The sequence below is a fragment of the Chlorocebus sabaeus genome, chromosome 9, assembly GCF_047675955.1.
Source record: "Chlorocebus sabaeus isolate Y175 chromosome 9, mChlSab1.0.hap1, whole genome shotgun sequence".
In the NCBI taxonomy this organism is placed as follows: Eukaryota; Metazoa; Chordata; class Mammalia; order Primates; family Cercopithecidae; genus Chlorocebus; species Chlorocebus sabaeus.
In genome coordinates this window covers 61,465,115-61,487,314 of record NC_132912.1, presented here as the reverse complement: position 1 = coordinate 61,487,314, position 22,200 = coordinate 61,465,115, and the positions used below count along the sequence as shown (strand labels likewise).

Genomic DNA, 22,200 nt, shown 5'->3' with positions numbered 1-22,200 from the left:
GATTAGGTGGGCCATGGAAAACTGCACTGAGAGCCTCAAGCCTGAGGACAGCAAGACTGGCAAAAAGGCCATTGTAGAAGTACAGGCAACTGGGAGTGTGGAGGGGAGTGCCGGGTCAGTGCTGCTGCACCACATCACCACCAGTCTCCGTGTCAGCCTCTGTGGGGCCTCAGAGGTGGGCAGAGGAGCAACAGAGGAGGAGTGCGGAGGGGATCTAGAAGGTGCTCACAGCCTTCCATGCTCACTGCCAGCTTTCATTCTTCCAACACGCCCTGCAGCGGGGCCCACCTCCCCCAGACAGGAGCAGTGGGAGGCTCAGAGGCAGGCGTGACTCCCCCAGTGAGAGGCAAGCCCCCAAGGCCGCCGGAGGACTGTGCCCGTCCCCTGTCACACACCAGGCTCCTGTGCCCACCACTTTTTTCTAGGCTGATTCCCCATGCCAGCTTGATGAACAATCTAATAAAGGGGGCAATCACATTATTCCTGAATGCATTTTAATAAAAATCAAATAAAAGCAATTATGTGAATTTCCAAGAGGATCACCTCTTCTCCTTTCCCTGAGGTAGGAAACGGAATGAATTCAGGAAATCATTAAAATCAGAAACCCGAGCCGTGTGCCACTGCCGCGCTGGCGGCTGCTACACAAAGGCAGCAGGGAAACCCAGTCCCTGGCGGCAGCACGGGTGCATTTCTTAGTTCTTTGAGTGGAAATTCCACCTATGGGTGAAGAAGGGTAATTAAGGGCCAGGAGAGATGCTTTGAATGCAGGCTGCCTTTGCCCCTCCAGTGCAAGCTTCCCAGCTTCAAAGGTGACTCAGACTCCCTGAGCGAGAGCTCTCCAACCTGGCTGCTGGGGCCCTGGCGGGGAGGGCAGGGGCAGGGCTCCGGAGAGGGTCCCGAAAGGAGTGCAGCTCTCCCCTGTGTGGGGGATGTGCACCTCTCAGCCTGACTGGAGGCCAGAACGCTGAGCGTTCTGACCTCCAGGGTCCCACTGAGAGTTGGCAGGTACCTGTTCCTCCCTCCAGCATCCCCAAAAGGGACACAAGCCTTGTGATTTGCAAGGCCCTTCTGATGTCTCCTCGGTTATTCTGTCCTCCATGTGACCCTGGGATTGGTGTGCTTGTTTGGGACTGAGGCTGTTGCAGCCAGAGGTGGCCAGGGACATGCCCAAGGCCATCCAGCTGGAGAGGTAATGTCAGGACTGGAACTTGGGTTTGAACTCCTGGGGCCACGAGGCAGGCCAAAATCCTGTGGGTGCAGGTGTTCTAGACAAAACATGGCTTGGCCACACATTCTTGCTTACAAGAATAAGCACTGACCACCCCAACTGCCATTTCCTGGGCCCTGATCCGAGACAATGCCTCCCTGTCCAAACATCATGAAGTATGTTCATCTTCTCTGTACAGGTTAGGGGCTAAGATTCAGCAGGATGAAGCCTCCTGCCCACAGCCCACAGCTAGAAGTGAGGAATCCTGGATTCTGCCGTGGGCTGTCAGTGTCCACAGCCAAAGATTCTAATGGCCATGCCATAATGCCATCCTCTTCCCAGGAAGAGGCCTTCACTCAGAGTCTTCCAGGTTGCATTTGGGTGCCAGGTAAGGAAAGACAGGGATCCACCAGCCCCCATGTTGATGCTGGCCAAAATTCCATGTCACCCTGCCACCTTAAGGGTGGGCCAATAGTGGTCCAGAAGTGAGCATCTGATCATGACTAAGATCATCCTAATTCTCAGACTCACGGGGCCGGGGGCAGGGAGGGCAAGAAGAGACATGAAAGCTGGCAGCCATAGGTCCCCTTCTGGGACAGCCTGAGTTAAAGGAACAAACTGAGTCTGGGAGGCAGAGGGCCAGCACTTTCCCTGGGCGTCCTTAGGCAACGCCCATCACCTCTCTGGATATGTGTGCATGTGTGTGTATGTGTGCATGTGTTGCATGCCTGTGTGTGGTATGTGTGTTGGGGGAGGGGTGGCCCGGTCCCCAGTTCAGACATGGGGTAGTGCTGTCCTACACTGTCCAGTCTAACTCAGCTCAGAGTTTCCCTTAATCCCTGCTGCTGCTAACAGCTATGACGCCCTCCTGCAGGATGCCCAGGGAAATGCCTCCCACAAAAGTATGGTTTCCAACAGGGGAAAGGAGGGTACAGGAGAGGATTCTGGGTGGTCCCTGTCAATGCCAGTTTTCTCTTGAAGTAGCAGTTTCTGGCACTTAGGATGGAGAACTGAGCACCGGACTGCTGGTCTCATTGTCCTGTCCCCACTGTTGACTCAACAGGTGCCTCTCTCAGGCCTTGGGATCTCAAAGTCCTCCTCTGGGAAGTAGAGGCAGGGGTGCCTGACCTTGGGGGCTCCTGTGCAGGGGGACCAGGACAGGAAAACACTGTGTGAGTGCTCAGTCATTCCTGTCCCTTCAGAGGCCAGCTGCTCTGCCCCGACCCCTCAGGTCTTGCACACAGCAGGCACTCCATAAATGTGCACTGTGTGATGTTCAGAGAGAACACAGGTCTGTCCAGGAGGGGGATTAAAAACAGGAAAAGTCAGTGGCCCTGCATGCTTTGAAAGACCTATGGCCTTGGTACCCCGTGTATGCACACATGTGTGTAAGCACGTGTATGAACATGTGCACTCCTGCAACCACGCCCACCTTTGGGCACACCCACTGGCCTGATCATGTGCCTGAACAGCAGACAGGTAAACAGCACCCCCAAGCCCCAGGCAGTCTCCCTACAGACTTGCCTCCAAATCCTCAGTCCACACAGGCCGTGGAGTAAACTGGCTAGGACCCTGGAGGTCCAGGCCCATGGGGTTTCACAGGGATGCCCACCTGCTGTCACCTGCATGCAGATTCTATCTTGGTCACTCTGGGAGCTTCTCCTCCAGGTCTGACACCCAGCTGTGCCTGGGAACCGGGATCAAGGCTGTTCTTCCTTCCCTGGGATAAGAGTCGATAGAAGGATGCCCAAAACTCTGTCAGGGGAGAAGAGGACAGATCCAGCTCTGCTGGGGGAGAAGGGCAAGGGGTCACAGGAAGGCATCTCCAGAATGAAACCTTGGAATTGGACCTGGAAGAAGGGGCTGGGTTCCCACAACAGTGTAGGGCAAGGGAATTCCAGGGGGAGGAATGGCTTATGCAAATGTGTGGCAGCATGCCATGTTCAGAAAATGCCCAGCTGCTGGAAGGCCCCCACCCTCCTTCTACTGGCTGCACCAGGAAGAAGTGTCCTGTTTCAGAGCACTCACTGGAATGAGGGGCCAAACAGAGCACCCACAGCACTGAAGGGAAGAGGCACATGGGGTGCAAGTGGCTCCTCCAAGTTCTCTCTCTATCCCTTAAAATAATCCACTTCCCCTGGGAATGAATACTTGGGAATGCAGAATAGAATGCAACATCTCAAAAGTGCAGTTAGCAGCTGGATGTGGCGGCTCACACCTGTAATGCCAGCACTTTGGGAGGCTGAGATGGGAGCACTGTTTGAGGCCTGGAGTTCGAGGCCAGCCTAGGCAACATAGCAAGACCCTGTCTCTGCATAAAAATTTGAAAAAAAAAAAAAATAGCTGGGCATGGTGGCGTGCACCTGCAGTCCCAGCTATTTGGGAAGCTGAGGCGGGAGGATCACTTCAGCCAGGAGATCAAGGCCATAATGAGCCAGGATCACATCACTGCACTCTGGCGTAGGTAACAGAGTTGAAACCACCCATCTCTTAAAAAAAAATTGCAAGTGAGTGAAGGGGTCCCCACACAGGTGCTAAAACTTCCTGTTAAAAAGAGGCAGAGAGAGGCTGGGCGCGGTGGCTCATGCCTATAATCCCAGCACTTTGGGAAGCCGAGGTGGGTGGATCACCTGAGGTTAGGAGTTTGAGACCAGCCTGGCCAACATGGTGAACCCTCATTGCTACTAAAAATACAACAAATTAGCCTGGCATGGTGGTGCACGCCTGTAATCCCAGCTACACAGGAGGCTAAGGCAGGAGAATCGCTTGAACTCAGGAGGCAGAGGTTGCAGTGAACCGAGATCGAGCCACTGCATTCCAATCTGGGCAACAGAATGAGACTCCTTCTTAAAAAACAAACAAACAAACAAACAAAAACAGCAGGAAGTAATGACAATTAGGATAGTGGCTCCTTCTGGGAAGTAGAGGACTAGGAAGCGCAGAGCTTCATAAGTGTCTCTAATACTCTAGTTCTTCAGCAGAGTAGTCATGAGCATTCATTGTAATGTGTTTCATGGCTTACAAAGTCTTTTATAGGTATAAAATATAATGTAATAAAAAACTTTAATTGTGTTTATGTCCAAATGTATGCGTTGTTGGAGGCCCAGTTGGCTGAGATGCTGCAGGGCGATGACCTGAGCTCAGTATCCTCATAGGTGCTGCACCCCTGCTCTGGGGCAGTGTCAGGGCCTGGACTCTTGTCCCAGCACCACTGGGTCCATAGAAGAGTCTAGTCATTTCTGGAACAAGATGGAGCATAGAGGAAGGTAGGAGACGCATGTCCCACCAATTCCCTTTCTGTATGGGATTGGGCATGTCCTTCCCCTGCCTGGGTCTTAGTGTCACCCCCTACAGGGAGGGGACTTTGGCCACCTGTGTCCTGGATTTGGTCAGACTTCACCCCTCACCAGGTAGTTACACAGGACACTTTCCCCACCTATAAAGTGGGACTCATAAGAGCGTTGCTGAGGACTGTATGAGGCAATGTATGTTAAGGTGCAGTCCCTGGCATGTCATGAATACTCGATAGACGTTGGTTTCAAAAAAATCACCAGAACAAAGACCCTCCGTGGAAACAGGGTGGGTAGGAGATTGGAAGATGTGTGCTCCCAGCCTGGCTCCACCTCTCAGTGGCCAGAAGCCTCCGGAGACCTTTCAACCCTGGGCCTCACTCTGCTCTTGTGCAAAATGGGAACACAGAGCCCCCTTTAGAGAGGAGAGGGTCAGTCAGGGAGAGAGGGGATGAGTCTGGTGAAGTACAGTGTGTTGCCCCCAGCAGGTCAGTAACCAGGGCTATAATCCCCCACGCCCCTCCCAAGGGCAAAACCCTAGTCTCCCACATGGAGGGATATGCCCCAGGCCTCACCAGGGCAGCCCCTAATCTCAGGCCAGACCCAGCGCCCGCTCCTTCTCAGAGTTAGGGGCCCGGACTGGAGAGATGGATCAAAGGCGGAGAAAATTAGCATTACAGTGAACCCAAGAAGGGAGGCCAGGATTAATTCACTCTCCTCTCCCTGCTGTCCCTTCTGCAGCCCAGGGAGCCTGCCAGCGTTGGAGGAAGGGTCACCTTTTACCCCAATTCCCTACCACACACCTGAGGCCCAGTTCTTACAGAAGACGGCAAGGCAGGGCCCTGACGTGAGAAGTGGATGTCCACTGTGCGCACATTCCAGAGCCATAGTCTTGAAGAGACAGGAATGAAGGCACCTGGGCAGGAGGGACATCTGCAGAGGCTGGAGTCTGGACATGGGTCCATGGGGTGCAGTGTGAGTCCACAGACCCCACCATGTCGTGTCAGGCACACTGGAGCCCGTGTGAACGTGTGGGTGTGTATCTGTCATTCTGGGAATGGGACTTGTAGGTGCTTGGCTGTCAGTCTGAGGCCCGAAGCCCACATGTGCACTGTGTGTGCATCGGCAGCAGGGTGGGTGTGGTGCCTGCACACACGTTTGTGGCTCTGAATTAATGATTGTGTGTGCAAAAGTGTGAGTCTTGTGACTATGAGACGCTGGGTGGCCATGGTGTTGAGTGTGTGGACACGTAGGTGCCTGCATGGGCAGAGGGATATCAATTGTGGTTCTGCAGCTACCTGAGAACCTTGAGATGAGCAGAAAAGAAAAGTGTGAGAGGGATGACTCACAATGGTCATATTTCCCGTACAGAAAGAGCGAGAGGGCGGTTCAGGGGCCCATCCCTCGGGCCCTCCTTCTTGGCTCCATGGGCTATCCCCATCCCTTAGACTTCGCCTTCCCTGCCATGGAACCCTGTGGAACACCTGGCTTACCCTCTCTGTGCCTCGGTTTCCCTATGTGAAATGAGGGAACTCACAGTGTGGCTGTGAGGACTGAATTAGTATGAGGGAAGAACATTTAAAACAGCCCTTGGAACATGAAGAGTGCTCTCCAAGGGACACGGCTGGGATAGACTGGGTTGGCTGGAGGAACAGGGTCTAACCCAGAACTGCCCTTGCAGAAGCCCAGAAGGAAGACTGTTTTGAGGCAGCAGAGTCAGGCAATCTTGGGAAAATGGATTATGTGTTGCCGGGAGAATCCCAGTCAGGGCCAGCTTAGCAGACTGGGATTCACTGGCCAAGCACACAGGGCTCCTCGCACCACTCCACTCCCCTCCCAGCTTCCCACTCTCCCTCCCTGCAGTACCTTTCCCCCACCTCCTGCCCCAGGAGCGTCGGGCCCATCCCCACACAGCCTTTAATCGGCATGCAAGGTCCATTCTTTATGCCGATTGCGAATTGGGGAAATTGAGGCTTGAAGAAATGGAGGGATGGGACTGGCACAGCTGGATTCAGGAACCCAGGACTTTGGAATCTCAGAGTAGCCTGCAGAGAAGCAAAATGCCAATCTGGCCCCACGGGCAGCACAGTTGACTCTCAGCTCTCCTGGGCCTGCACTGGCTCTCAAAGCCCCTGAAAATGTCCTCTCTTCCCTACTGAATCACAGACTGGGCAACCAACATGCCCCTCTCCAAGTTCACAGTCTCTACTCCATCCCACCCACCAGAACCAGTGAAAATGTCTAGTCTGACACCTAGATGAACCCCTATGGACCCCCAATATACCTCTCCCATGTCTACAACTTTGGTCCTCCTGTTCGCCCTGCCTTGTCCATCCTCATTTGGTGGCAAGTGCCACCTCTTCCGTGAAGCCTCCTCTGATTGCCTTATCAATTGGTCGCCTCCTAGTCTCCTGGCCTCCAGGTACCTGGTGACACTCTTCTCTTCAGCACTAACCACTTATCTGTTAGGATGTCCTAATGTGCAGACCAGGGTCTTCCTTGTGTCACTCCACCCCTACCCTGCAGATCAGGGCAAGGATGCCCAAAGGCTGCAGTGAACCATGGGCACATACACTCACACCCCTCCAGAAGCCACCACAAGCCCTCATACTATTCAATAGCTAAGGCTTTGGGGTGGATTTTCTTGGATTCAAATCTCAGCTCTCCCACTCACTAGCTGTGTGACCTTGGGCTTGTTATTTAACCCCTCTGTGCCTCAGATTGCTCATCCATTAATGGGAATAATAGTTCCAATGCCACAAGGTTGTGAGAACGAATGAGTTAACATGTGTAAGCTCTTAAAACAATACCTTATGTATGATATTGCTGTATAAGTGTTTGTCATTAATTGTTATGTTATTATTACCAGGAGGCTACAGAGAGGTATTGCACACAATTTCTGTCCCCAAGAGAATGGGAGTCCAGACAGGAACAGGAAATGGGGTTGACATTTCTAATCCTACTTCTTCTTCAAAACCACATTGGAAGTAGTTATCACATCCCCACTTTACAGATAAGGAAACTGAGGCTCCCAAAGGTGGTGTGAACTCCACGAGGACTCACAGCTCTGAGTCGCAGGGTTGGGATTGAGGGCCAGGTCATGCGGCTCCAAAGTCCACGCTCTTTCAACAGGCCCGCGTTGCCTCTCAGTCTGGCAGGGAGATAAGCCGAGTACACAAATAGCTGCAATCCCAGGTAGAAAGTGATAAGTGCCAAACAGGGGCGATAAAGGCTCTGGGAGGGGAGGAGACTGCCCACTGCGGGAGGGGCCAGGGTGGGGCCCAGGATAGGCTTCGCAGAGTGGGCAGCATCTCTGTCAAGCTAAGACACGGGTCGCTGAATCCACAGTATCTAGCACGGTGTCTGACATTGTCATAGGGGCCCAGGAAATATTTGTGAGAGAAAGGGAGGAGGAAAGGGAGGTGAAGAGGGAGAGAGAAAGGCAGAATAGGAGGGTGCCTATGCTCTGACCCCACTTGGCCCAGGAATTTGCTCCTCTCACAGGAAGACAGGGTCAAGAGCTGCCACCAATTAGAGAAGGGCTTCATGGGGCCCCCATTGTCCTGTGACACCCTAGAGAAGCAGCTCAGGACTTTCAGGCCAGAGTTCCTGACAATCAGATGTTTTGCTCAATACCAGAAAGAGCTTCCCAGGGAGTAAAGCTGGGCAAGACTTTCTCTGCGGGGCAGGGGCAATGGTGTGTTGGAGCCTGTTCGTATGGCTCACAAGGGCCGATTGTTAAATTTTCAGGAACTGTGCGAGCTGGTTGATGGAACCAACCAGCTGTGCCAGCTGGCGCTGGTCGGCAGCTTGAAACTGGCCATGGTGGGGGTATTTACACCGTGGACATCAGCAAATACTACAAACCAGGTTCTCCCCACTTTGGGGAGTCAGCTGTTAAACATTTACCAGTACACCCCTGGCAGAGGTCTGCTATGTGAAGGAGCAAGTAGCCCGTCCCTGGAAGAGTGCAAGCAAAGACAGTCTCCTCCTGGCAGGAATGAGGCTAAGGGGTTCTTTCTTAGTGAACAGCTCAGAGCAAACGATCTCAGAAGCCCTGTTCTGGCTCTGAGAGCCTAAGAAAAGTTGAGGTTAAGAAAAAAAACTAAATCAGGGTAATTATTCATGCCAGGAAATCATGAACCGCTAGACCCAGTGACTGGGAGTAGGGCGGAGACCTGAGAAAATGTGTGGGGGGCCACATGCTTAGATTTTCCAGGTGGAAAACTCAGTCCAAGGTGACACAGAGAGTTAGAGGCAATGCTAGGACTAGAACTTATGTCTCTGGCTGCCCATCTCATGGTTCCTTCTAGGATATATGAGCCAGGCAACTAGGAAGGGGGGCATCTTTCTGCACGAAGTCTGGTGACTGTCTCAGAATATAAGCTCTGTGGCAGTGTGGACCAAATCTGTTTTGTTCACTGTTGGAGATCAGGCATATAGCAAGTATTTAATACATATTCCTTAAAGGAATCGATGTGTCTGAGATCCTGTCTCCTGGCAGCATTTGGTTGGGTGGAGGGTGGTGGGGGCTGGGAATGTCATTCTCTGAGGCCATCACTGCCTGAGTCCCCACTCCAGCTTAGTGACATGGAATCAAGAGACCAGGGTTCAAACCCCAACTCTGTCACATCCTTTGACCTTGGCCAAACCACTATGCCTCCTGAACCCTTAGTTTATTCTTCTACAAAGTGGGTTAGCAATCCCTGCCTGCCTCTTGAGGCTGCTGTGGCACTCACGTGAGACGTCAAATGCTTTTTACAAACTAAAGAGCTGTGTCCACAGGAGGAAGGGGGTGCCAGGAGAGCTGGCTCTGGTGGCAGCGACAATCCAAGGGTCCCTGTTGGACACTGGACAGTGGCAAGGCTGCTGCTCTCTTAGAACTGCTGTTTGGGGTAATCTGGGTCAAAGTGGCCCATAGCATGGGGAGAGGGGGCCTGAGTACCAGACAGCTCATGAAAGGGGCAGGGAGAAGGGAATGAAATGAAGATGGCAAGGGAGAGTTGGAGAAGTCCTTTTTCCTCCTAAGACCAAAGGGAGAAAGCAAACCAGTGACTTAAAAAACTGTTTTTGTCTCTGTAGAGCTGTTCATCATGTTCCCCTTTCCCCCTGAGGCCTTCACTATTGCAAGAGGCCTTAATATGTGAGCTGAGGACTGGCACCTGCCAAGTCAGGTGGGGGTGGGGTGGAAAATCCTCATATGTCCTAGAATCAGACCAGTGTTTCAAATGATTTTGGAAGAGGGATTTGTGTCGCTCTCCCAGATAAGCATCCCAAGTCCCCTCCTGGTAGGGTGGGGGGACAGGCTGGTGGAGGGGGAGGTCCAGTGCATCCCAGGCTGAGTGGATGAAGAAGGAAAGCAGGGGGTGGGGGTGCTCCTCCAACCCTCCCCCAAGTGCCATCTGATTTTTTCAAAGAGGGTGAAGGCAGCGGGAGGCTCAGAGCCAGGGCCAGGGAGGCAGGTGGAGAGGGTGTCCATGGAGGGGCTGCACCGTCAGCCCGGGCCCCCAGTGGAAAGCAAAATAGAAAGGCCCTGTGTCAGCAGCCAGGCCCCTGGGCGGCCGGGCTCTCGGCTCCATTCTGTTCAGCGGGATTCTGGTTGGCACCAGCTGCAGTCAGGAACAATGCCTGGATTTCTTTCTTTCTTTCTTTCTTTCTTTTTTTTTTTCCATTTTAATAGAGGGGGGAGAAGGACCAGAGCCACTCATTGAACAGCTCAGCATCGTGGAGGCGTCTGGGACCGTGTGTCCTTGAAAATAGCACAGTCGCAGGGGCCCCACAGTTGGCTGCAAGGTGCAAGAAGGCATGTCACACTGGGAGATCCAGGTCCCAGCCCTGCTGCTGTCTCATACTTGCTTGCTGTGTGACCTTAGGCAGGTTCCACTGTGGCTTCCCTACAGCCCCACCAGAGCTTGCCTTCCAGGTCCCACTCAATGCCAACTCCTCTTCTTCCCCTGAACTCTTAGAATGGCATTTGGTGGCCAGGTGCAGTGGTTCATGCCTGTAATCCCAGCACTTTGGGAGGCCGAGGCGGTTGGATCATGAGGTCAGGAGATCGAGACCATCCTGGCTAACACGGTGAAACCCCGTCTCTACTAAAAATACAAAAAAAATTAGCCGGGCTTGGTGGCAGGCGCCTGTAGTCCCAGCTACTCGGGAGGCTGAGACAGGAGAATGGTGTGAACCCAGGAGGCAGAGCTTGCAGTGAGCTGAGATCCAGCCACTGCACTCCAGCCTGGGTGACAGAGTGAGACTCTGTCTCAAAAAAAAAAAAAAAAAACAAAAAAAAAACAAAAACAAGGGATGGCATTTGGTGTGGGCAGTCCTTCCTGTGAGCCCCGGAGGGCTGGTTCTGGTCATCCTGTGGGCCTCTATACCTCCCCTGCTCTTGATGGCCTGTCAGCCCCCAAGGCCCTGCACTGGGTGATGGGATGTAGCAGTGAGCCATCCTATGACCTGCAGCCTTGACAGAAGACAGTCACATAACACATAACCTCCCTAGCCTGTGAGGTGTCACACTAGGAAATGAAACTCAGTTTCCTCATCTGTAAAATGAGAATACTAATACTTAGCTCAGAGGATGGGAGGAGTTCATGTGTATGAGCTACTCAATGCCTGGAACATAGCAGGAACTTCACAAGTAATTGCTATGGTGATGCTGATGCTGGAGGCTGGAACAGCAGCATACGGAGGTTGAGACAAGGAAGATGGCACATCTGGTGGAGGTATCAGGGTAGGCTTCCAAACGGGTGCTTGTAGATGTGGCCTTGGTGACTGGGGGTGTGTGTCCAGGAGGTAGGAAGAGCATGAGCAATGGCACAGAGGTAAGAATATGTATGTAATGCTGGCAATTCTGGAAGTCACCCTGCATGGCCACAGGACAAGGTGAGGGCAAGGAAGCATGAGCCTTGAGGCCGGAGGACTGCATAGCCAGGAGGAGGGGAGATGCTGACGATCTGAGATCTTCCCCCACCCCTCTCGGGGTGCAAGAGCTGTCAGGAAGGAGGTGGGAGGCATGGTCCTCCTCAGGTCGCTTGCCCCAGACTCCCTCATAAGTGCTGCATGTACTTGCTTCTCTGGAGGGGCGCTGACGCAGGTGAAGGGACACTGGATGAGGAGACCTGGCTCTTCTCTGCACCCCCTCTTGTCCCCCCCACAGAGCTGCTGGGACTACAGACACGTGCCACCATGCCTGGCTGAGACCTGGCTCTTGTTCCAGCTCTGGTGCTTCCCCATGGTGCAGTCTCGGGAAAGCCATCACCTCCTTTTGGGGCTCAGCTTAGTCACCCACAAAAGGGCAGTTGTGAGGCTCAGAGGATGAGAAGTGCCCCATGAAGGGAGGCGTTAGGGTCATTACCTATTCACAGTCCTAGACAGTCACAGTTCTGAGCAGCTCCCTCCAGGTATTTTCTTGTCCCTACTCCACTAAATGGCCCCCTCTGAAAGCCCTCCCTAAATCAGGGCCTCCCTCAAACTCTACAATGAGCTGTAGCTCAGTCCAAGGGTTAAAGGCACAGACCTACAGAATCGTAGGACAATCAGAGGCAAGAGTGCCGCTGGATATCCCACACTCTCTCACTTGGCAGATAGGGAACAGGCACAGGGAGAGTTTGTGATGTGCTCAGGCCACACAGCAAGTCAGGCAATGGCAGGCTGGGCACATAGGTGTCCTGGCTCCTGAGGCAAGCTCCCAGCCTATTCTCTTGTGACTTCCATCTGAAGAAGGGGGTGGTGGTTGAGCTGAGTCTTGAACCATAGGGCAGAACTCCATGATGGAAAGTGAGAAGACGGCTGGCTTGAGGGAAGGGCATTGGAGAGCCAAGCCTTGGAGGATGGGAAGGTGTGGGCTCAGAGAATGGAGGGGCCATCTGATTGGAAACAAGGGGGAGATACAGCAGGGGAGCCTAATTCGCTGAAGGATGTAGATCTTCCCTGCTTGATCCAACCACCCACCTCTTAGAGGCACAGAGCTCAGAGCTGGGAGGGCCCAAATGCTTCCTATATCCACCAAGGGGTGAACTCTAAATGTAATCCCCATTACCTCACTGCCATGGGAGGAGCCCTGGTCATTCCCTGGCAGGTGGGTGAGTCTTTACTCCACCCCAAAGTACTTGGTAGGTTACCTTATCTGCACTATAGCCTGGCACTGAGACGAGGGCAAGCCCCTATTCTTAACCTCAAGGCCCAGCCCGACCTGGAGCCCAATCTCAGCTCCACCCACTCAGCAGCTCTGAGATTTTTATTGTTTTGTTTAGTTTTTATGAGACAGGGTCATGCTCTGTTGCCCAGTCTGGAGTGCAGTGACACAATCATGACTCACTGCAGCCTCAACCTCCCAGGATCAAGTGATCCTCCGATCTCAGCCTCCCAAATAGCTGGGACTACAGGCATGTGCCACCATGCCTGGCTAATTTTTGTATTTTTTGTAGAGACAAGGTCTTGCTGTGTTGCCCAGGATGGTCTCGAACTCCTGAGCTCAAGTGATCTGACCCACATTGGCGTCCTAAAGTGCTGGAATTACAGGCATGAGCCACCATGCTCAGCCAGCTGTGAGATCTTGAGCAGGTCACTTAGCCTCTCTGAGCCTCTTCCCTTAGCAGGGAATGACACCTGGCTTGTGGAAAGGATACAACAAATGTTTCCAAAGTGCTTGGCACACAGTAAATATTCAACAAATGAGATTTTCTTCTCACCTCTCCAGTCTCAATTTTAGATGTTCCCTGGCTCCCTTAAGTTCCAGAAGTGAGAGGCGGAGAGTGGGGACAGAGAAGGCAGCTCCTGGAGAGGTAGGAATCCCCGCTGTGTACCCGCCCCCACCTCAGCCCAGACTAGGAGGCCACACTTGCCACACCCTAAACAAGTCCTTTGCTTCCCTCAGGGACCTCAAGCCTCCCCCGCCACCATCCTGCTGGCCTCCAGATTTTCTGCCTCCTGAAACCTGGGCCCAGGCCCCAGTAATGGTCCTCTCCCCAATCTGCTGGTGGCTCCCACAGGACAGGGAAATTAACAGCAGTTGAGTGTGCTCTGAAGGTTGGCACAACCCAGCTGCCCCACACTGCCCGCGCCCTCCTAGTGGAGCCAGGTGACCTCTGGGCAGTCAGGGGCTGAGCAGGATGCATCTTCCAGCTCTGGGCCACTGGGAAGTGGTGGCACTGTCCTCTCTGACTCACCAGCAGACCTCCAGGCCCAGTGAGGCTGAGGCTTTTGGGGTGAGGTTGTTGGACACATAGTTCCCAGTGAGTCCTGATAGCACCATGGACCTTACAGGGGCTCAGAGTGGGGAAAGCAGCTTGCTTACGGCCACACAGAGTCTACGGATGAAGACACAGAGCCGGAGCTGAGGGGACAACAGGGAACTCTGTTAATGGGGGCCTGAGTTCCCATCCTGACCAATCTTGGGCAAGTTATTCACAATCGAGTTTCCTCTGAAAGGGGGATGGTAGCAGCACCTAACTTAAAACAACGTGAGAATTCAATCAGCGAACCAAATTCTCAATACCTAGGAGGCCCCACCACAGTACTCAACACAAGTAGGCAGTAAATAAGTCATAGCTTCTTCCAAGACCCCAGAGGTATCCAATCTGCCCCATCAGCTCCCTGGAAGATGAACAAAGAGAGCAAGGGACTCAGAGACCCAAGGACTGGAGCCTAGGGCAGAGCCAGGGCCCTGGTGGGCTTTCTGACTTGCTGCCTTGCTTGCACAGAAGCGGAGGGTTGAAATGATCCCTGATTCCATGCTACTAAGTTGAGCCTACTTGGCTTCTCTGCCCTCTGCAGCCACTTCCTGGGTTTCAGATGTAAATACTGGTGGGAGAGTAGGGGGCTCGGATGTGGGGTGGGGGGTGGAGCTTCTGGACAGGAGACTTTGAACATGAGTGGTCACCTCCGAGGTCACCTACATCCCCCAATTCCTGGAGGTGGGCAGGCCCTGGGTACTTATGAGGAATCTGGACAGAAAGGTTGAGAGGGCTGGGCGTCCAGACCTAGCTGGTCATTAAGGCAACAAGAACTGGTTTAATTGTTGGCTGGGCTGGATTATCGAATCCCAAGTCCTTAAATACCCAGAAACTGTCTTTTGGGATTTTGGACCTGGGTATGGGGTGGCTGCTGCCACTGCTGCAATGCTGTGGATTGCTGGGAGTGGGACAGCTGTGGCTCCAGCTACCATTCTGCAAGCTGAATTCCTACCTCCAGAGGTTTCTCAGGTGGCCCTGGTGTACCTACCTGTGAACTTAGGCCACCCACAGGCTAAGGTGGAGGGGCTCCCTCCCACAGGAATGTGCTGGGACCATGACTCCCTGGTGTCCCTAGAGGTCTGGAAGTGCTTTCATACCACCCACCCTCTCCAGGGATGCTCAGCTGCCAGCTACAGGGAGGGCGGGGGTGGGAGAGCAGCAGTGATCACAGTCCATGTCCATGTGACAGGTAGGAACACTGAGGCCCCAGAGGAGTGCTTTTTCTTGCACCCAATGGCAGAGGGAGGCAGAATTTCCCCTGGGGAAAATAAAATAGCGGTCCACCCCCGCCCCCCGCCTGCGCCCCCACACACCCCGTCCCCCACGCCCGGGTGGACCTAAGCAGCAGTTTTCTGAGCTCTCAGGAATTCCAGACTGAGTTCACCGGCTGTCAGACTAGCGGAGCCTTGAGAATGAATTCAAAGCTGGCAAATTCATTTTGCCTTCTCTCCCTCGGTGGCGGAAGGAGTGATCTCTCCGGCTCTGAAGGAGTTCAAGCCGAGGTCAGCGAAGCCCTCAGAAGGATGTTCTAAAATGCGGGTGGGGGGCAGTGCTCCGGCCTGCTTCCCCGGTTGGCCCAAGGTCCGCGCTGATCACCGCCCAAGAGGCCCGGGAGATCCGCAAGTCTGTGCTGCACGTCCGCACTCCCTTGCGGGCCTCGTCAATCAGGAGGCGGCTCCGGCCGGGCCTGGACATCTTTGGCCCGCCCCAGGCCCCGGGGGAGACCCCCGCCCTGGCCGCCTCCGGGTGCCCGCCCCCGGCGGTGTCATTGTTCTCTGACGTCACGCCTCCGCCCCGCCCCTCTCCCCCCACCCTTCCTCCCCCACCTCCGGCTCCCCGCGCCCGCGACTCTGCAGCCTCCGAAGCCCCGGCAGTGCAAGGCTCCCCCCGCAGCCCGGCCGGGGCTGCGCCCCCTTGCGCTCTCCCCAACTTGCCTTTGTTATTCCAGCTCCCTTCCTTGCCTCGCCTCCGACACGGCGGCAGCCTGCAAAACGTGGAGCGCGGAGTCACCGCCACACCTGGAATCCGAAGCGGGCTTCGCGGGCTCCCGGCCGAAGCCGCCCCCGCGTGCCGGGGAGGGGAACGCGTGCGTGCGCGCGTGTGTGTGTCCAAAGGGGGCAGCGCGGGCGCCAATTATGATTGGGACTGAGGGTACCGAAAATCAGGGGTGGGGGGCCTTGAGGAAGGGATATGGAAGACGAAGTGGGAGAGGAAGGCGTGTGTGTGTGTGTGTACGTGAACGTCAGGATTTAGCGCCCAGGGGAACGTTTCGTGTTTTGTTTTTTGAGTGTATGTGGTGTTGTGTACAGCGATGGGTGTAAGTGTGCAACTGCGTGTCTCTGAGCGTGCCTGCTGTGGCCGTGTAAGCGGGCATCTCAGTGAGGGAAAGTAAGCGACTGTGTGGGGGCGCGTTTGTGGTTTGGGGGGGAGCGTGTTTGCAATGCTGAGGGAGCGAACGTGTGTGCCGTTCGTGTAGGAGTTTCCGTGAGAGTGGCAGTGGACGTGAGCCAAAGTGGGCGCGTACTTGGATGCTCTCGGGGGTGGGTCGGCTAGGGGAACTCCCGCGAGTGGGTGCACCCAACTGCGCCTCGTGAGTACCTTAGCTCTCCGCTACCTCTGGCGGTGCCCAGTGTGGGGCAGAGGGCCGGGACCTAGCCTAGCAGCTCCCACGTAACCCGCGCGCACAGCGCCCCGGGAGCTCCGCGCCGGGCCTAGGGGAATCCACGCGCCTCTGGACTGTGCTAGGTGCCGCGGATCAACGGTGCGCAACCATCCCCGCTCCCCGACAGCTGTCGGGGGACCGCCCTCTAGTATCCCCCAAAGTCCTGGTGGTGGTCCTCTTCCCACCCCACCCACCAGTCCCCGGGCTGTAGGAACAATTACAAAATCTCCTCCAGGGGAAGGCTTTGGAGATCCAGTTAGCAACTCGCTCACCCCCAATTAGGGTACCTGACAGCTCCCGGGGCCACGAGTGCACTCCAGTGGGGCGTGCCAGCGTGGGGCAGGGGCTCTCGGGTGAGCAGAGTGATTTTGGCTTCCTCCCCAAGGTGGTCTCTACCTCGGCTCAGCATTTCTCTCCCTCTCCAAACTTACTGGGGCTGGGGCCTGCAGGGGGGCTGGGGGCTGCAGGGGGCGTCAGGGAGTAGCGGAGGGAGTAGGGTAAGGAAGGAGGTGAGAGGACTGGCGGCATAGCGGGGAACGAGGAGCCTGGAGGAGAAAAGCTGGGAGAGCGCCGAGACCGAGGAGCGGGGAAGAAAGAGAGGAAGAGAAGGGAAAGGAAAGGCGAAGGAGAGAACGAGGAGAGGCGAAAAGGAAAGGGGAAAGCCAGCGCAAAGCGCGAGCCAAGCCGAGCGGAGCAGAGTCGAGCCGAGCGCCTGCGGCGGCGCGGCGCTCCGCTCCGCCCTGACTCCGCACCGGCTTTTGTGGGCGGCCGGCGGCGCGGGGCCCTTTGGAAATAGAATAGCCAATGTAATCTGACACTTCAACTTGCTCGGCTCCGGGCGAGTTGATTCACTTACTCACCCCCTAACGCCGAGTTCCTTTTCACTGTCTGTGGACATTAAAAAAGCGAGCGGCGGCGGCGGGCGCCGGGGAGAGCGGGCGGCCGGGCGGCAGGCGGGCGAGCAGCGATCGGGCGGCTGAGCGAGCGAGCAACGCCGGCGCAGCGCGGTGACCCCAGCCCCAGCCGGCACGGAGCAGGAGCAGGAGCCGGAGCCGAGCGGATCTCGGCGCCCTCGCTGCGCTCCTCCCGGCCCGAGCCTGCCCTACCCGGCGGTGGCGGCGGCGCGTCCTCCAGCGGCGGCAGCGGCGCTCGCAGCGCCCGGTAAGTTTGGGGCCAAAACCAGGCGCCCGCTGGCTCCGGGGCTACCTCCCGCTCCCCGGGGACTCTCGGGGTGTAAGCGTGGGGTGTTGGGTGCTGGGGCTTTTCCCTTAAAGGGTCCCCCGGGGCGGGGCGACCGGCCGGCGGCGCGGGCTCCGCTCCGCTCCCCTTGGTGGCCGGGGGCGGAGGCCCAGCGGCCGGCAAGCTCCCGGCTGCGTGGAGCCGGCTTGGGCTGCGCGCGGGGGCTGGGTTTGTCAGGGTGTGCGGGGCGTAAGTGTGGTCGTGCGCGCGCGGACCCGGTGCCCGCCTCCTGCCGGCGCGCCTCCAGCCCTCGCTCCCTGCACCCGGGGGCCGGGCAGGACCGGGTATCGGAGGAGGGAGGGAAGGACCGCCTTGGTCTCCTTCGCCTCCTCTGGGGAGATGCGAAGTTGTGCGCCTGTGTGTGTACAGGAACCTCTGGGGAAAGCGCCGGATTTCAGGGTGGCAAGGGGTGGTGGTGTTAAGTTGTGCGTCTGAATTTCCAGGGAAAACATACACTTTTGTAAATGGGAGGTGGGGGCGCGGTTAAGTTGTTTGTGTGGGAATTGCCCGGGGAAAGGCGGCGCGCGGTACAAACGAGGAACGCGGCGGGGTGTGTGTAGGGGTTTCTCCTAGGGCTTCGCAAGCCAGAGGGGCGCTCAGACCAGTGCCTGGACGGGGCTGCCCCGGCAAGGAGGAGAGCCCAGGAGGAAGATGTGCGTGTGTGTGTGTGCGCGCGCGTTGCAAATACGAAAGTAATTTCCCCGTGTTCTTTCTTCCTCTCCGTCTCCGGCGGCGGTGGCCCCGGGGGAGTGGGAGGCCAGCCGGGGCGGAGGTTGGGGGGCCGGGGCTGGAGCCGGGGTCGTGGGGGAGGCGGGCTCTGGAAGCTTGCTTCACATTCCTGGCGTCTGGGCTGGGGAAAAAACAGTGGGGAGCGCGGCCTCGGCGTCTAGGGCGCGGGCAGCGGGCGTGCGTCGCCCCCTCGCCGGGGACATCTGTCCAGGAAGCCGGTCGGGCGGGGAGAGGGCGCGGTGCTGAGGGCAGGCTCCCCGCCCTGGAGCGGTGGGGGCACGGGCGAGGGGCGGCCGCCTTCCCGGCCATTGTGCGCCAGCAGATTTTCACGGGAGACTGCCCCGGAGCCGCCGGAGAAGGCCGGGAGCCGGCCTCAGCCCCTGGTTTAAAAGACACTCCAGGAATGTAAACAACTCGGGCGGGAGGGCGGGCGGACGGGAGCGCGCCAGGGCAGCCGTCCCGGGGCCCCCCATCCCTCCCCGGGGGACAGCCCGTCGGCACTGCCGCCCTGCCCTACCCCTCTACCTGCAGCAAACTTTTTCTTTCTCTGCCTTCCCTTCCCACCTCGTCCCTCCAGCAGGTCACAGAGTGAGGGCCGCTCCCGGGTGGGCCAAGGGTGTTTGGCACTCTTGCCTGACCAGGGAGGCCTGGCGGCTGGGTCCCTGCTTCGGTGCCCGGAGCCCCGGCTGCGCCTGCCCGGGAGCCGTCAGCTTCCTGGGCAGGCAGTGCCCGAGTAACTGGGGCTCTGAGCCTGCCCGCCTGCCTCCCTCCCTCCCTCCCTCCCGCTGCTCCTTCCCCCGCGCGCTCTCCCCCTTCTCCTCTCCCCTGACTGCTTTTCCAATGCCCTGACATGAGGGAGGAAGATTTAACTTGGCAGCCCAAACAAATGTTCTCTCAGAGGTCCTCCAAGAAGCTGGCGGCTGGGCTGGCGGGGTGAGGGCATGGCTCGGCCAGCCTTTCCCTCCTCTGTGCTCTGCCACGGACATTTGGAGCCCTCTGGGTGGACAGCCCAGGGCATGGGAGAGTAGGGCCCAGCCCCAAAGATTTAAAAGGACAGTGGGCGGCCGCCTGTGGAAGCCCCTGGCTCCGCGCCGGGTGCAGAGCCGCTCCGAGCTGCCTCCTGGTGCCAAGGGTTTTCTGAAGGATTTTCTTGAGCAACAGTTTGTCTCCCTGCTGCAACCTGGGAATCTGGCCTGGTAGACCAGAGGGTTAACCAGTGCCGGCTCCTCCTCCCTGGTGGGTGTGAGGACAGGCTGGTTACAGAGGGCAGGGCAGGAGGCCAGAGGCTGTTCCCAGAGGTGCCTGGGTTTGCTTATTACTGTTTTTGAAGGTACAGATAAAGAGGCAGGCGCTGGGAGTGGAGAGCCAGCCGGGCAGCTTGGCACTGGTGAATTCCAGCCTGCCTTCGCTGGCGCTTGTACGGTCCAGGGAGTGTGAATCTGCTGTTGAGCTATCGGGGAAGTTGAGATGAGAGAGCAGGCTCTTAGCCTTCTCAGCCCCTGCTGCTTTGTGAGGGGGTCCAGAGTGGGGGAAATTCCTGGCCCCTCACTTGCTGGCTCCTGGCCCCGGTGCAGGGGCCGGGTGGGTTTGTGAATACCCCGAGCCTTGGGCTGACCTTTCCCTCTTCAAGTCGAGGATGTTGAAACACCAGCATCAAACAAAAGACACATTGAAAGCCCTATCTGCTACAGAGCACGTGTGACTTGGAGGCCCAGGGAATGCATTTGGAGGGAGATGGTGTTTTCTTCTGAGCTTTATGATTTCGTTTGGGTTTTGTTTTCCCCCAAAGGACAGAAGCGTCTCCTTGTCCCAAATCACGAGGTTATGAAACGCTGTTTTCACATGTAAATCTCAAAAGTTTAGACTTCTGAGAGTTGGTGGCAGTGACTGGGGGTGGGGGGGGGGTGGGGGGAGGAGAAGGGAGCAGTAGGAGTGGACTCAAGAGGTGGATTTGGCATTTTGGGTAGGGCTCACTGAGAAGAGTTGGGAATAAGAAATTGCCAGACTTTTGAATAAATAGCCTTGTCTATGCAGAAAAGGGTTGCTGGCTTCTTTGTGGGGACAAAATGTCCCTTTTCCCTCCTAAGGAAAGTGGGAAGGAGGGTTCTTGTTCCTCTCACAGCCAGGGGCAAAATGAAGAAAGGTCCAGACACTGCGGGGTTTGACGACAGAACCACAGTTTCACCCTGGCGCGCGCACACTCATTTCCCTAGCTACAATGACACAACACTGTCTCCATCCCTGGCCCCCGTGGATATGTCTCCAACACAGGACAGGTGTCCATGCTTGACTCATTCCAAAAAATTGCAGGGGCAAGGACCCAACTGAGAAGACCTGCAAACTTCACTTTTTTTCCTGTTTCTTCCTGATGCGGGGAGGGGTGAAGGGATTTAGGAAGGAAGGCACTCTGAAGCCTGCTGCATCCTGAGAGTTTCCTCAGGAGAGTACCTGCCTATAAAGCCACTGACCCTGAGGATCCAACAAGTGTCCATGACCCCGGCCTCAGGGTGAGGCATTGTTGTAAGAAATTCGGGCACCAACCAGTTAATTTCCAGAAGCTTCTGTGGGCATTTGGTCATGGGACCAGGAAACAGGGCCTGCGGGGTCGTGGCTGGGTCCCCTACATTTTCATTCATAACTTTGCTTCCCAGGGCCCTGGCCCAGCCCCTGTCGCTGCTGCCTGGTCTTTATGAGGCTCCTTAGGTTTTATGTGGACAACAAAGGCCAGGCTGCCACAATTACCCAGGACACCACTGCAGCCTTGCCTGGCGACGGCTCTAACCTCTTAGCAGGACATAGTGCCCTCTGCCCATGCCCTATGGGGGAGTGCTCTTTGTCCTTAAGAGTCCCCCAGGATGGGGAGGCAGCAACTCGCTTGGCTGTAAGCTCTGGGGGATTCTGAGGTTGGGCCCTACCCTTAGAGAGGATGAGGGGAGGAGACTGAGAAAAGCAGTCCTAGGCCTAGGCTCTGGGGAGAGGCCAGACCCCATCATGATTGAGAGGGTCTCCCTATTACCAGAGGAGATGGGTGAGAGGACCAAGGTGTCAGGAGGCTGTTACTTGCTATCTATGTTGGGCCAGCAACTCTCCTGTGCCAGACCTCAGTCTCCTGATCTGTAAAATGGGTCTGAGGGCAGAACTCCTCTGATCTCACGTGGTTGCTGGGAGAATGAGGCAGATGTGGGCATGAGTTCCCTAGGCATGTGCCCCTTGAAGGCCTGGGAGACTCTGTGTACAGAATGGGTAGAACACGAAAGGGGTTAGATTGCAGGTGCTGGAAGCATTTTCCTGAAGCTGCTCTTATCCAGACCTACTTCCCTGGCAGCTGATTGTCCAGCCTTGGCTTGCATGCCCCCCCAGGACAGGGTACTCATTACCTCCTGAAAGCCTCTGCCTTCAGTGGGGCAGTTGTGAGTGTTAACATGTTCTGCTGCATGCCTTCTGCAAATCCACACCTCCTGACCCCTCTCTGGGCTTGAGATGCTGGGGGCCCTCCAGATCATAGACTCCTTCTTTCCTGAATGATCGTGGGTTCAAGACCAGTGCCTAGGCAGGCCCCTAGGTAGGGGGACATGTTCAAATGGCTGCTTCTAGCCCTTATTGGGAATGACCTGTTGTGGGGTGTGGGGACGGGGGAAGGGTCTGCCTGGGGGGCTCCCTGTCATCTGCCTTTGTGTGCTAGGTTTGCCTCTGGGCACTTTCCTTGGAGCAGGGTATGAGAAGGAAGGGGGTGCGTGATGAGGGGTGGGATTGGGTCAGAGGCCCAGCATGGATGCCACAGGTGTCGACTGTGAGTGTCTACCCTGTGGATAAAAACTGTGTCCTGGGAGAGACCAG

The 22,200-nt window shown here is 56.2% G+C and overlaps 1 protein-coding gene across 9 annotated transcripts in view; it reads left to right on the top strand.

The window, feature by feature from the left end:
• The window catches only part of ZMIZ1 (zinc finger MIZ-type containing 1), a 263,905-nt gene that overhangs the window by 5,450 nt on the left and 236,255 nt on the right, over window positions 1–22,200 (top strand). For 7 of the 9 annotated variants that reach the window (XM_007962831.3, XM_007962828.3, XM_007962826.3 and 4 more), the window contains exon 1: window positions 17,312–17,556. The exons of 1 other annotated variant lie outside the window; for it this stretch is intronic. The gene's annotated coding sequence lies outside the window, so the exon portion shown is untranslated. Of the gene's footprint in view, window positions 1–17,311; window positions 17,557–22,200 lie in introns of those variants that run through there. One more of the 9 variants, XM_007962830.3, reaches the window with a different exon arrangement.